This window comes from Rhea pennata, chromosome 8 (assembly GCF_028389875.1).
Source record: "Rhea pennata isolate bPtePen1 chromosome 8, bPtePen1.pri, whole genome shotgun sequence".
Lineage (NCBI taxonomy): Eukaryota > Metazoa > Chordata > Aves > Rheiformes > Rheidae > Rhea > Rhea pennata.
The window spans coordinates 31155545-31168570 of NC_084670.1; the positions used below are offsets into that span (position 1 = coordinate 31155545).

The window sequence follows — 13026 nt, forward strand, 5'->3', positions numbered from 1 at the left end:
CTCTGAATGGCAGCACAGCCCTCAGGTGTGTCAGTCCCTCCTCCCAGCTCGGGATCATCAGCAAACTTGCTGAGGAGGCACTCTGTCCCTTCATCCAGGTCACTGATGAAGAAGTTGAACAAGACTGGACCCAGTACTGATCTCTGGGGGACACCGCTAGCTACAGGCCTCCAACTTAATTCTGCATCACTGATCACAACCCTCTAAGCTCTGTCATTCAGCCAGTTCTCAATCCACCTCACTGTCCACTCATCTAGCTTGCATTTCCTGAGCTTGCCTACGAGCATGTCATGGGAGATGATGTCAAAAGCCTTACTGAAGTCACGGCAGACAACATCCACTGCTCTTCTTTCATCTACCCAGCCAGTCATCCCATCACAGAAGGCAAGAGGTTGATTCAGTATGATTTGCTCTTTGTGAATCCATGCTGACTACTCCTGATCACATTCTTATCCTTCATATGCTTAGAAACGGCATCCAGGATGAGCTGTTCCATCACCTTTCCAGGGACTGAGGGGAGGCTGACTGGCCTGCAGTTCCCAAGGTCCTACTTCTTGCCCTTACTTTCTAGGGCAAACACTACCATCCTTCCAAAACCAACTGAGATCAGAGGCAAAGACCTAGAAGCCACCCGGGAGGGAAGGAGAAGGCAGAATTTCCCAAATAGCAATTCCAGGGGCAGGAAGGACTCCAGCATCAGTGAGGACTATGCTTGTTGACAGTTTCTAAAGGACAGGAAGGCTCAAATGATGACAGGCAACACTAACCTAGAAGTTCCCTAGTGGCTGTTCCTACTTCACCTTTAAGACAAAGGGGGCACAAAGCCCTTACCACAAACGCACAGCTTAGAAATAGCTAAATACGTAGGTCCAGCCAAGGGTCCTTCTCAAACAGGATTCACTTAAGTCACTTCACATAGATGCAAAGAACAATGACCAGCGCAGAGGTCTTATGCTCCCCTTGCAATGTAAAGGGACACTACTTACCTATCTGTATGGGTCTAATCAATGCTTCAAAACCTTCTCTTTAATAGCAACGTATGTCTTAAGAGACCCACATTTCACTGTGCTTCCTTCCTGCACAAACTATTTTGAGTACAGCAATATCTTACTATTATAGACCTGCTTTTCATGTTAAAGAAAAAAAGCTGTCAAAGATCTATGAAGGGACTAAGCTAAGGAGCTTAATTTTAAACTACTTTTAAAACAAGACTGACTTTTCCACAATATTTTCCCACACTTTGCTGCTACTGCATATGCTAATATGGCAAAAGCAGGGCTGCCTTTTTTAGAAGGCTGCCTGCCCTAGATCCCAGTATGGTGTTTTCCTGCCAATATAGTTGCAAGACTGCAATGCTGTAATGGCTGGCAACGAATCCCTCATGCTGCTGACTGTACCTGCCCACAAAATGAAGTTTTGCCAAATCTAAGACTATTTACCCCTATCCTATAATTCTTTTCTCCTGGCTGTACTTATTAATGAACAGATGCTTGAGGGGAGCATAAAGCCTAGGAGTCAAACATTAGTTGAGGATCAACCCAGAGTCAGTGAGACACCACAGTACCATCATGCTCCTCATGTGCAGCAAGAAAAAAGGATGCAGCCATAAAAAAAAAGAGAAAATCCTCCTTTAACTGAAAGATAAGCAAATTATTTTGACTTTGGTTCTTGGGCATCTTAACTCTAAACAAGCCATTTCAAAAATCAGAAAAACTAGCAACAGGAAAGCTGTACTCCTGCAGGTCAAACCATCCTGTTACATCCTTGTGCACGCTCCCACGGAGAAGCACTCTGTACTGCAACAGTGACCTCTCAGAGGCAGTCAGGAGCTCCGCAGGAGGATCGCTACCAGTGAGAATCACCGCATTTTCATAGCTTAACTGATGAAGCAACCATGCACACTAACTTAAATGTTACATTTTCACACCAAAGCCAGCTTCAGGTCCCCCTAACATAGCTGAGGGATTCGGCTAAATTATGCTGCCAGCAGCATTATGGAAGTAAGTATCTATTAATGACTACTCTAAAAACACTAAGCTAATTTAGCTCCAAATTAGGGCCAAGACATTATTTACAGAGTCATCCACCCCATAGACGGCAAACTGTGAGCCATATGCCTTGTGTAAACAGACATCTTGTATTAAGTTCTGGCTATCTATTTAACAACTACTATAGAGAGACTACTTAATTTCCGATGCCAGCATTCACGCGATGACTTTTATCCCAGGAATGTAAACACAAACGAAGAACACCTACATTCTTTCTCCTCATATAAAAAACAAGGTGTTTAAAAGAAAGAACAGATTCAAAACATCCCGAAAATACTGAGCTGGAGTAATAAAATAAACACAAACACAACCGACCCCAAACTTTTCTGTATTTGCCAACCACAAAGATTAACAAGGAAATCCTTGCTCAATAACATGGTAAAAAACAGGGCATGAATGCTTAAGTCTCTGTTATCGTTAAAAGGGGATTTCTGAACTAGCATCGTTACTAAAAATTTTATGTATATGCTTAACACTAAAATTAAGAAGAAAAAGCCTCCAGAAGTGCTTCAAGAATGGGTGAATAACATGAAAGAGTTCAGCATTTGGGGTCTGAACTCCTGTCCTGAGACCAGTCACATCACCTGCTTCAAAAATCTGAAGATCCAGCCCAGAAGTCCAAATATGAGAGCTTTTCCAATTTTTAAAGCAGTAAGAAAGAACGACAAGAAACAGTCTTTGAACTCTGATACTAGCAGGAGTCTCAAATGATACCAGCGTTACAGTGCTTTTCTGAACAAGAATTTCCAAGAAAAAAAACAATCTTCAAATACAACTTCAACATGACAAATACAAAAGTTAACAGAAAGCCAAGAGCTTGTTCCCTCCTGTCCCTGGGCTTGCACCTCTCGGCCCAGGGAAGCAAAGCTCTCTCCAAGCCGGGAAGGCCGACGGGCAGCTATGCTGCCTGTGCTTCCACCTCTCTGGGGTATTAAAAAGATAGAGGGAGGCAGACACACTACCGGCAGGCAGGTTGCTAAAGCATCCTTTCCTCCCTGACCCAAAAGGCACAAAAAATTTGGCTTGACCAGCTCAGGTACAGCCCCACTATATTTTACATATGATCTTAAAGTCCCTTGGGACTTTAACTGTTCTAAATTATTATAAAGGAGCCTTATTAGAAAGACAAATGAGGAGAAGAGCTTAACATATGACTGATTTATCAGAAAATATACTGGAAAACCATGGAAAAAAAAATGTCTTTTAGCTAATTCCTAGCTAGAGAACAGACGGGGCAATCTGCAAGTTATCGCTGTCCAGGAGGACACTGCCTTGACCCTTTGCACTGCAAGATGTCGGCTTGCTATGAACCATCAAAAGGAGAAAATAAGCAGGTGAGCTTTGGGAGAAACGGGACAACTTGCACTAAATGACTTCCAAGTTGCTGTCGAGAGAGCAAAGCATTTCCCCACGAGCGCAGCAGTCGAGCATGGAAAACGAAAACACCTTTTCCTGCTCACTCCGCAGGCCAGATGCTTTGCACAACTCACGTCTTCACAAATGCTAATTTTGCCCAAATTCAGAAAAGCAATGCAAGTGAAAATAACTGATTAAGGCAGGTTTGTGGGAATACCACTGCCCTTCAAGCTGGCCTGTACTCTACCTTCTGACCTGCTGCTTAGCCTTGGGCTCACACCATCCCATCAGCCGACTTTGGGATTGCTCACCCTCTTCATGGGTGCTTTCGTGCAGGCTAGCACCGGCTCTTGGGAGCACTCACTCCCACAACAACTCCAGCTTTGTCTTCCCGAACAAACCAAGCGCCGACGCTTCTTGCAGAGCAGGGCGGACGGCGCTATGCCAGTGGAGAGCTTTACTCCACCCCGAGGTCACCGCTCGTTCCTTTTAAATGTCAAAAATCCCAGAGCTCTGCCAACATCACCAGGTGGGAACTGAACTCTTCCTGCCCTGCTGCATGATTGGCACAGACTCAAAAAAAAAAAAAGTATTTCAAAACACCTCTAACAAGTCAGAAAACCAGCAACTGGAAACTTTTAATGCCTAGTGGCTCGCAAACACACAGCCTACACTCACCAAGGACACAGCAGAAGAGCAGGAGCATTCGGGAGAGCGCGTGGTCACGGCCAGCAACCCCATTTCCAGCCCTGTCCACAAATCAGCCCCTCGCCCTCCCTCTCCCGTCTTGGTTCCACCTGTGTTTATAGAGACACTGGGTTAATCTCCGTACGTGCACCAAAATAAGACAACTGCCAAAGCCCCAAGGCCTTTCCAAACACTGGAGATCAGTGCAAGAAAAGGCAGGAGATAGATTTTTTCTTTTTTCTTTAAATTTGTTTCCAAATGAGAGACTAAATTTGGTGGTGAAGCAAGGAAATGCAGCACAGTAAGAGACTGGATAGTTTAGGGATCTTAAAGACTGCTCTCGGATGTGCTGGAGAGATTTCCCCAGGAGAATAGATGCAACAGTTTAACATGAACTCATGATACACCAGGACAAAACTTCAAGAGTACGAGGTCAAGCACGGCTCCGGCAACCAGCTCCCGGCGTTTGCCGGCCCCCCGAGCCAGACGCCCGCGACGCAGCCTGCGCAGGTGGGCACCGCGTTCAGCAGCACCGCTCCCCGTTAAGCCCACAACGCGCGCGCGCGCGCTGTAAGCTTGTTGAGCATTTAACGCTTGCAGTCGGCACCGCTGCAATTAAGCGGTGACTGTCGCTGCATCTTTTGCTTGCTGACTTCTTTCTCGTGCAGCTTTTCTCGGCCTTCCCAGAGCAGTGACCCACATATAGAGAAAATTATACGGAAGGGGATCACTAGGTCTCCGTTCTGCCGTTGGCCCAGTTTCAAACCCCACCATTATTAGCTCTCCTCAAGAGCATTTGTGCCGTTTGATACCAATTAGCCAAGCAAACTAGGTAAAAGGAAGTATTCCCTTAGCGGAGGGCCACAGTTTCGAGCGGGCACCCACCTCTACGTGCTAGAAAACGCGTCCGCGTCCTGATGCCGACGAGCCGCCTGGAGACGCCATCCCTCGGCCGTATCGCGCCGCTCCACGCGGTTCTTCGACCTCAGCGTCGCATTAAAACAACAGCTGGTGGGAAACTCGCCCCCAGGTACGGGGAGACGGCAACGAGCCGGACCAGCTTCGGCGCAGCAGAAGACCCCTTCCTCCTGCTCACGGCCACGCAACGAAGCTGCTTCGTTCCCGCGAGCCGTAAGGAGCCGTGACGGACCCTCGTGACAGAAGTTATCTCGAGCGTTCGCCAGAACGGCGCGGCTCCCCCTGCCCACGGCTCGCCCCAGCTCCCCGGCTCCCGCCGGACCTTCTGCTCTTTACCTCCCTGCCGCGTTAACGGGCTAATCGTACGAAAAAGCCCCGAGAAGAGATGGGGAACGCGAAAGGTAACCCTGCCAAGACCTCCTCAGCGAAACCCCGACAGGACCGGGGCTGCGCCCCGGCGAACGTCCCGGGTCGGTCTGCCCAAAGTTTGTGAAAGAAGCGTTTTTTGTCCCGGAAAGCTGTTGCAGGCGGTTTTCATTTTCGGAGCTGTAATTCAAAAGCAGCTGCAGGATAACCCCATCCAGAGCAGGCTCTCCACGCCGGCAAGGCAGGGGCTCAGCAGGGCCGGAGGGGAAGGGCTTCGTCAGCGGCGCCTGCCGGAGGCTGCTTCCAGGGCGGAGAACAGGTGGACTCCCGAGTTCCCGTCCCTGGAGCCCTCGGGCAACGTTCGCTGCGTTTGGGCTACCGAAAAACGTCCGGCCGTACCGAAGGGCGCCACGGCTACGCGCGGCCCAGCTGCCGCCGCTCGCCCCCTCCTCCGAAGGCGAAAGCGGCGCGTCGAAGACGCCCCGGCGCGGAGTCGCGTCAGGTAGATAAAAGCTTTCGGGCAGAGGGAGAGAAAGGGCAGCTCGGAGCCGCGAGGAACGAGCCTGCCAACTTCAGGAGCCAAAACAAAACAAAAAAAACCCACACAGAAAGCACGGAAACGCGCCCCGGCCGCCTCTCGCCCCCGGGAGGCCTCCCGCGCCCCGCCGGCGCCCCTACCATGATCCCGCCGGCGTCGCCGCGCCTCCCGACGCGCCCGGCGGCCCCGAGCCCCGCAGCCGCCCGGGGGATCCGCGTCCAGAGCCGGGTCCCGTCGCTGTCGTCGTGCCGCCGCCGGGTCGCTCGGCCCCCTCCTCGCGCCTCCGGCGAAGGGGGCGGCGGCGGCGGGGAGCCGCGCGCGACCTCGGCTCGGCTCGCTTACTCCAGCTTTGCCGCTCGTTCGCGGCGGGTATCCGCCGCCGGTTCAGGCCTCTTCTGCTGCCCTGCGCTCCCCGCCCCGCGCCAGCGGCTTCTCCGGCCGCCGAGCCGGCGCGCGCGAGGGAGCCGCGATCGCGCCCTCTCCCTCCCCAGCCGAGCACGCAACTACGCGCAGAGCTGCGGCTCAAGAGCAGGCACGCGAATCAATAAATAATAAAAAAAACCAAACTCTCTTCTCCTTAAAAAAAAAAAAAAAAGCTGTCAATAGCACCATAAGAAAATAAACAGCCCTCCTAAAAGACAAATCGGTCTGAGCTGCTGCTTAGAAATGTCTAATTACCGGAAACGGCAGGGCAAACCGGTCTCATGAGCTCAGATGAACGAGATTCCTTAAGAAAAAAAAAAAAGGAAAAAAAAAAGCGCAGCAGCGGGCTTAGGAGCGGCTGCAATCTCCGTCACCACCCCTGCTCTGCACCCCCCCCCCCCCCCGTGCCCGTGCCCGCCACGCCAGGGTAATTACAGCGAGCATTTCGTCCCCGCCGCGGCGCGCTTCGCCAGCGCCGCCCGCAGCGCCGCTGCCGAGGGTGGAGCAACCCCAGAGACCGGCCGCCCGCCACGACAGGCGGAAGAATTAAGGGCTGGGACACCAGAGCTCGCCTGGATTTCTCTTCAAAGCGGTCGAACGTTTTGATGGGCTTTTTTTTTTTTTTTTTTTTTTAAGTCTGCCTGATTACACCGCTGGTTTCGGTCTGCACGCGCTGACCGGTGCCCCCCGCCCCGCTTTCTCGTCCTCCACATCCCAATCCTTTACTTTTCAGCAGGTTCAAAGAGACGGGTCAGGCTCTGGTTCCAGCTCAGGAACGAGGCCATGATCTGCTCCCTTCCTTCCAGACAAGCAATTTCTAGTGACTTGGTAGGTTCGGGACTGGCATCTACTTTTATCAACCCTAAAACTTGCTGTACCAACCTGGAAAAAACAAAAAAAAAACAAAAAAAACCCTTCCTTGCTTCTGAGGCACCTACCCAAGCCGCTCCGGGAAGCGGGGAAGCTACCGGGAACGGTGACAGCGTCTTCTTCCAAAAGCTGCCGCGAGAGAAACCTATTGGCAACAGCACAGCAAAGACACCTGAGATCCAATTAATAAGATTTAGATTTTTTTTTTTAAAAAAACCCTACATTTTAAATGCAAATCTATCTCTCTTAAGAATTAAATGAGGTCTATCCGTCCTATGAGCTATGTGACCCATCTAAATAAAGAGTATTTATTGGAACATTATGCTAGCAGAAGACTTTAAAAATGCCGAATAATGAGTGGAGGGACATTTAAATAAACTTTGCAATAAAAATTCTAAACATTTTAATAAGCTTTCTCCTAACATTTCCAGTTTGATAGTTGGATTTTTATTTAAAGACAGTTGTTGTCTGCATTTAGTAAAGTTTCTAATACCGATTCTTAATCAGTCTTCCGCAAATAATTCACAAACCAAATCTAAAAGTTAAGAAACATCATTAAGTCTTCTAGCAGAATTAGAGCACTGAGAATCTGAATACATTTATATCGTTAATATTACTGTTCTGAGTGCTGAATACAACTTCTTCATTACCAAAAAGTACTAAATTTACACTTTATGGGCCCATATATTGATCATCTTCCCTTCAAAAATATGATAGAAAGAAGCAATGCAATATAATAAAGGTATCTCAATGTAGATCATCATCTTACCGCAAAATTCCTGATTGCTGACAGCATAAAAAAATAGCATCATTTTATCTATATTTCTGCTACTTACTTAAAAATGTCATACAGCTTTGGCTCCCTCTTAGAGGCTCTTTAGTATGCTTTACCACTAGCAGGAATAAAACATGTCTTCCAAAATTCAGGGTCCCTAAAATCCTTCCTCCACAGAATCCTCTCCAAAACAGCACAAAACCTCAGAAGTTCCTTAAATCCTTCCTGTTTGCTCGCGGTTACAACAGTTAACACCTCGCCCGCAGCGTCAAAGGAAAACCAAAGCACTAGTCGAAAGATAATCCACAGAGATCGGCCTGAGGAAGCTCCATCAGGGCTTCCCGCCCCTGAGTCCCAACATTCCCGTGATTCTTCCCGTGGGAAGCATTCCCCAACATCACCCGCAGCCAAAGGGTAATGGCACCGCTGCGAAAGCAAAGCGCTGCAGATTACTTGCATGCCACCTTCGGGTCAGCCAGGTTGGTGACCACAGCTCTAGACCTTCCAGGGTTTTAGCCCTGACACGGCACAAAAGAGTGAAAAAAGATTGAGAGGAAAAAGGTTGCATGAGTTTTTAGCATTCTCACTGGTCAGATCCTCATCTAAATTATTTGCCACTCTTTTGGGGGATGAAAAAGGTTGCTAGTCAAGCAAATGTTTACAGTCCTACCCAAGACAAAAAGGTAGAAAAAACGCTCCAGCTCTTCACTGGGTAATGCACAAGACAAAGTAGCCTCAAATATGCATCAAGAATTACTAGCTTGTAGCCAAAAGCACTTCAGTGGACACCACGCTGAATCTTAATGAACAGTAATCACTGCCAGCACATACAGTCCTTTCCCTCTCCCAGGCTGCTTCTGGGAATCGGGGATTTGCCCGCGACACCAAGGTGCCTGTTAGGAGAGTTTATGATGAACTCCGGTGGAGTTCAATAGCCTCCTTTTCCTCTATGGCTTTATTATTTTTCTTTTAAGTAAATTATCTCTCTGCTCTGCTGCTGAAACATTTTTGACTGTTTTGCAGATAAAATCACAAATACAATTCTTTCCTCCCCTTGTGCTACGAAAGAGCCATCAGTTATGAGAAGGGTAGCAGGTTAGGAAAATATTCAATACACACTTGAATAAGTCTAATTTAACATCTAAGCCACCTCATAATTATGTTAAAAAAAAAAAAAAAAAAAAAAACAGCCATAAAAAGCAGTAACCCAACAGGAGGTGTGTCGCTACCTCAGTGAAGTGTAAATAACACAAGATATCACAGGAAGCATGGAAAACACTGCTTCTTTTAAACTCCACTTGCTTGCTCCCCAGAGGCATAGCGAAGATTAATTAGCTCATGTTCATAGAGCATTTCGAAGACATAAAGTGCCATGTAAGTAAGCACCATCACTGTCTGACGGAAAAAGCATCTCCTAAGGTCCTGCATGGAAAAAATCTAATATATAACTGACAACGGATTTCTTGCCCTGCTGTAGTTTGCTAAGCAAGTACTGCTATCATCTTTGATCGGCACCACACTGACTGGTACTGCTCGTCCATATTCCTTCATCACGAGGAAGGCCAACGGCCGATTACGGGGAGAAAGAGCATGCCGAGGACAGGGGGAGGCACGAGAGAAGAAAAGGAGGCTTCAAACCTCCCCGAAGCACCACACGCTCCAGGAAAAAACAGCTACCCCGTTTTGCAAGCTTCATTAAAATAAAAAATTGATAGTTTATGATGCATCATGGTGTGCTTACTGAAAACAGACTTATTGCTTTAAAGCTCCCTGAAGCACGGTTTGAGTGGTCTTCCACGAAGACTACACGCTTTTCCCCTCTTTTTATACAAGCTTGTCCACCAAGTATCGCGTGTGCGTGCATGTTCTGCTATGAAATTTGGACCACAGAAAGATTACGGAAACCAGCTGAACGCAACGGAAATGCAAGACCTTGTAACACAGCGCAGGCGCCGCTAGCGTGAGACAGGGAGCTTACGGCTGCGCCCAGGACAGAAAAACGTGCAGCCCTCCCAAAATACTTCTCAAAAGCGAGGCAGGAGCGTACGGCAAGGGCGAGCCCCAAGCGCAACGCGCGGACATACCAGAGCTGGCTCACACAACCGGAGCTGCGCGCTCCACCACGGCGGGAGCGAGCAGAAAGGAGCGTGCCCGGCCCTGCGTAAGGGGAACCCAGGCGATTTAATTTGGTACAAACCTCTACACTAGATGCACTTTGTCCTATTTAATAAATATTTGCATTGGGGAAGTATCAGCTGATGCTAACCCGATGTCACGCTGATAACCAACTGATACGACAGCTAGCGCTCCGAAACGGGTTTAATTACATCAACATGTTTTAGTTTTGTTCAGTGGTTAAAATTAACTACAGGCAAGACTTAAGATAGAGGAATGCAGGTTGTAGGTGGGAAGCCAAATTTTCCATTGGGTTTTAAGCTGGTTTTTACTGAAGGAAAAAAGAAGAGTATACACAGTTGGGTGAAATGTAATTAATTTTTTTCCCTCCCACAACATCAAACGAATGTAAAAGAGAACCTACAAAATTTATCAACCTACAGTAAGTTCACGTATGATTTAAGGCAAATTTCTCTGAAGAATTTCCTAAGCACCTTTTCTGGTTTTCTTTTTCCCCGTTGTTTTTGTTGTCACAGTTTTGAGGAAGCTAAGAAAAATGACAGCTTTCTTCATGATAAACTGAGGTTTGATTAGAACATGGTAAATAAAGCTGCCCCAAATGTCAAAGAGTTCCCTCTTCTCAGCAACAGTATATGGTACATGGTCTACGCTCTGCTTAGTAAGCTGCTCCTTATGCTCACGTAAGAAAGTTTCAAAATCTTCTAACGCGACTTCTTGTGGGCGCTGGAGGGAGGAGGGAGGGACGCAACACGTTTCCAAGAAAAACGCCTAACGGATTGTGCATCCATACTAAAGAGTTAAGATTACGTGTTCATACCCCTTTTAATCTCTGCTCTAAAAGGGTTTAAGATTTAAACTGATAACATTTGCTTCATGACGAAACTTGGCTTTCAGTACAGATGATCCGAGTCCAAGAGAATAAAGTCGCAGCAGCATTTAGAACAAAACCAAAATCCTTTGGCTTCTCTTGGAGTTATACAAGAAGAAAAAGATAGCAGCTTGGCAATCTTCTGTATACAAGTAACTCCAATTGCCCAGGGGGAATGTCATTGAGATCTAGGCATCCTGTCTGAAATATCTAGCCCCCCCGGAGTCAGTTTTAATTTCAGGCAGGGTTCTCTAAATTCTTCATCGTTCCCAGGCAAGCAAATTGCACTGTACATAGTCCAAATATCAGATTACTTTGGGGCTTTTCTCAAAGTTTCTTAATCTCTTTTGCGGATGCTGAAGATAGCAGGACGTTTTTCACACAGTAGGTGTTTTCTAGCGCAGCTCATCAATTTTTTGACAATGCCACAAAGCAGCTGTCTTTCATAGGAGATTTTTAAAGTGCAGCTAACAGTTTGCACGTATTTGCATTTTGGGCCAGAACGCCACGGACAAACAATGTCTTCTAAAGACAGACAAAACTTTTAAAACTCCAGCTGATCTCAACATAGCTGTAATCCCTGCTACTGATCATATCCAAAAGGCATGAGGAGACAGGGATCCAGTGCACTAGAATTAAACAGGCAAAAAAGGATAAACAGCCGTTAGCAGACCCTTGTGCATGCTATTATGTAACCCGGGGGCTTCAGCTCAAGGCTGGGGACCGGCTCGCGTGCAAGAGCGCTTGCAGCACCTTGGGCAGGACTGAAGAGAAGCGCAAGAGCAGAGCCATGTGGCTGAACGTGCACAGTACCCACCTACGGCACACAGAAATCCAGCCAGGGCTTAGGCCACCACGGAGAAGCATTACACTCACACAAGTGCAGAGTTGTACTTATTGCATCGATTTCATTAAGAGTATCACCTCTCATCTGTTGGAGATCTCTTGACTTATGTTTTTGGTACAAAGGACTCAAAAAAAAAAAAAAAAAAATCAAAACCTCCACCACACTCAAATCACTTTTGGAGGAAGCTAATTTAAAAGAAAAAGACAACAGATCGTAATGCATCAGGTCCCTTAGACTCCTGGGTCTGGATAAAGGCAAAGGTGAAGCTCTCCCACACGTACATTTGTGCATGTACACACAAACACGCACATGCAAGCCCAAATCAGGCGAATCCCACGAGCTGCAAACAAACGAAGTTGGCTCATCCGAATCCCTCCCCCTGTCTGAGGTACTGGTATGGATGTGCACACACACACATCCCTCCCCTCAATCTGACAACTCAGCCCCAAACCCCTCTCTGCTTGCCAGCCATGCACGCAGGTTGGCAGGAGATGAGTATTTTGCACAAAGCAACACAGGAAAGAGCAGATAACTCTACTGGCAAAATTTTTTCATCAGGATGGATCTCAGCTCCATAAGGCAGAGACACAGAGAGCTGTACACTGCATTTTCTCATCCTTACTTTGAAAAACAGACACTCTTTGCAAGCCAAATTGGGTGATGGTAAGTGAAGGGCAAGACCTCTTTTCAGTGCATAGCTCTCTTAGAAGTTATTGTAAACCTGTTTCTTCAAAAGCTTTCCTATTTCTTAAGCATACCTTTGCTGAATATTTAGAGACTGGTGCATTGCAGGTTCTTTCATTGACCAGGTCACAAACAACGTATCTTCTTCCAAAACACACTGCCTGCCACATCCCCCCCCACCCCATCCCTTGAAAATATTACATCCCTTTTCAGGTAATCCTCCCAGACCGAACTGCCCAAGGACTGTGATTTTGTAGTGTGCACACAGTAAATCTATTTATTCCTTCTTCACAACATATTCACTCCAACTGGAGCACAGAGAAAGCAAACCTCAGCTTTGATTGTTTTAGCGGCAAACACCACCACGGCTTAGAAACAGCTACTGAAACAACCCCAGAAGTCTTTTCAGTCCATGACTATTCTCTCCCGCCAAGTTTTCACCTGAAGGAAGAGCACGGACTGTGCATTTTCTTAGCGCAATCATCCCCACCTAGACAGACTCAGCAGAGC

The 13026-nt window shown here is 47.4% G+C and overlaps 1 protein-coding gene across 8 annotated transcripts in view; it reads right to left on the bottom strand.

The window, feature by feature from the left end:
• RASAL2 (RAS protein activator like 2) overlaps window positions 1-13026 on the bottom strand; it is a 129708-nt gene that overhangs the window by 63825 nt on the left and 52857 nt on the right. The gene's annotated exons all lie outside the window — the stretch shown is intronic.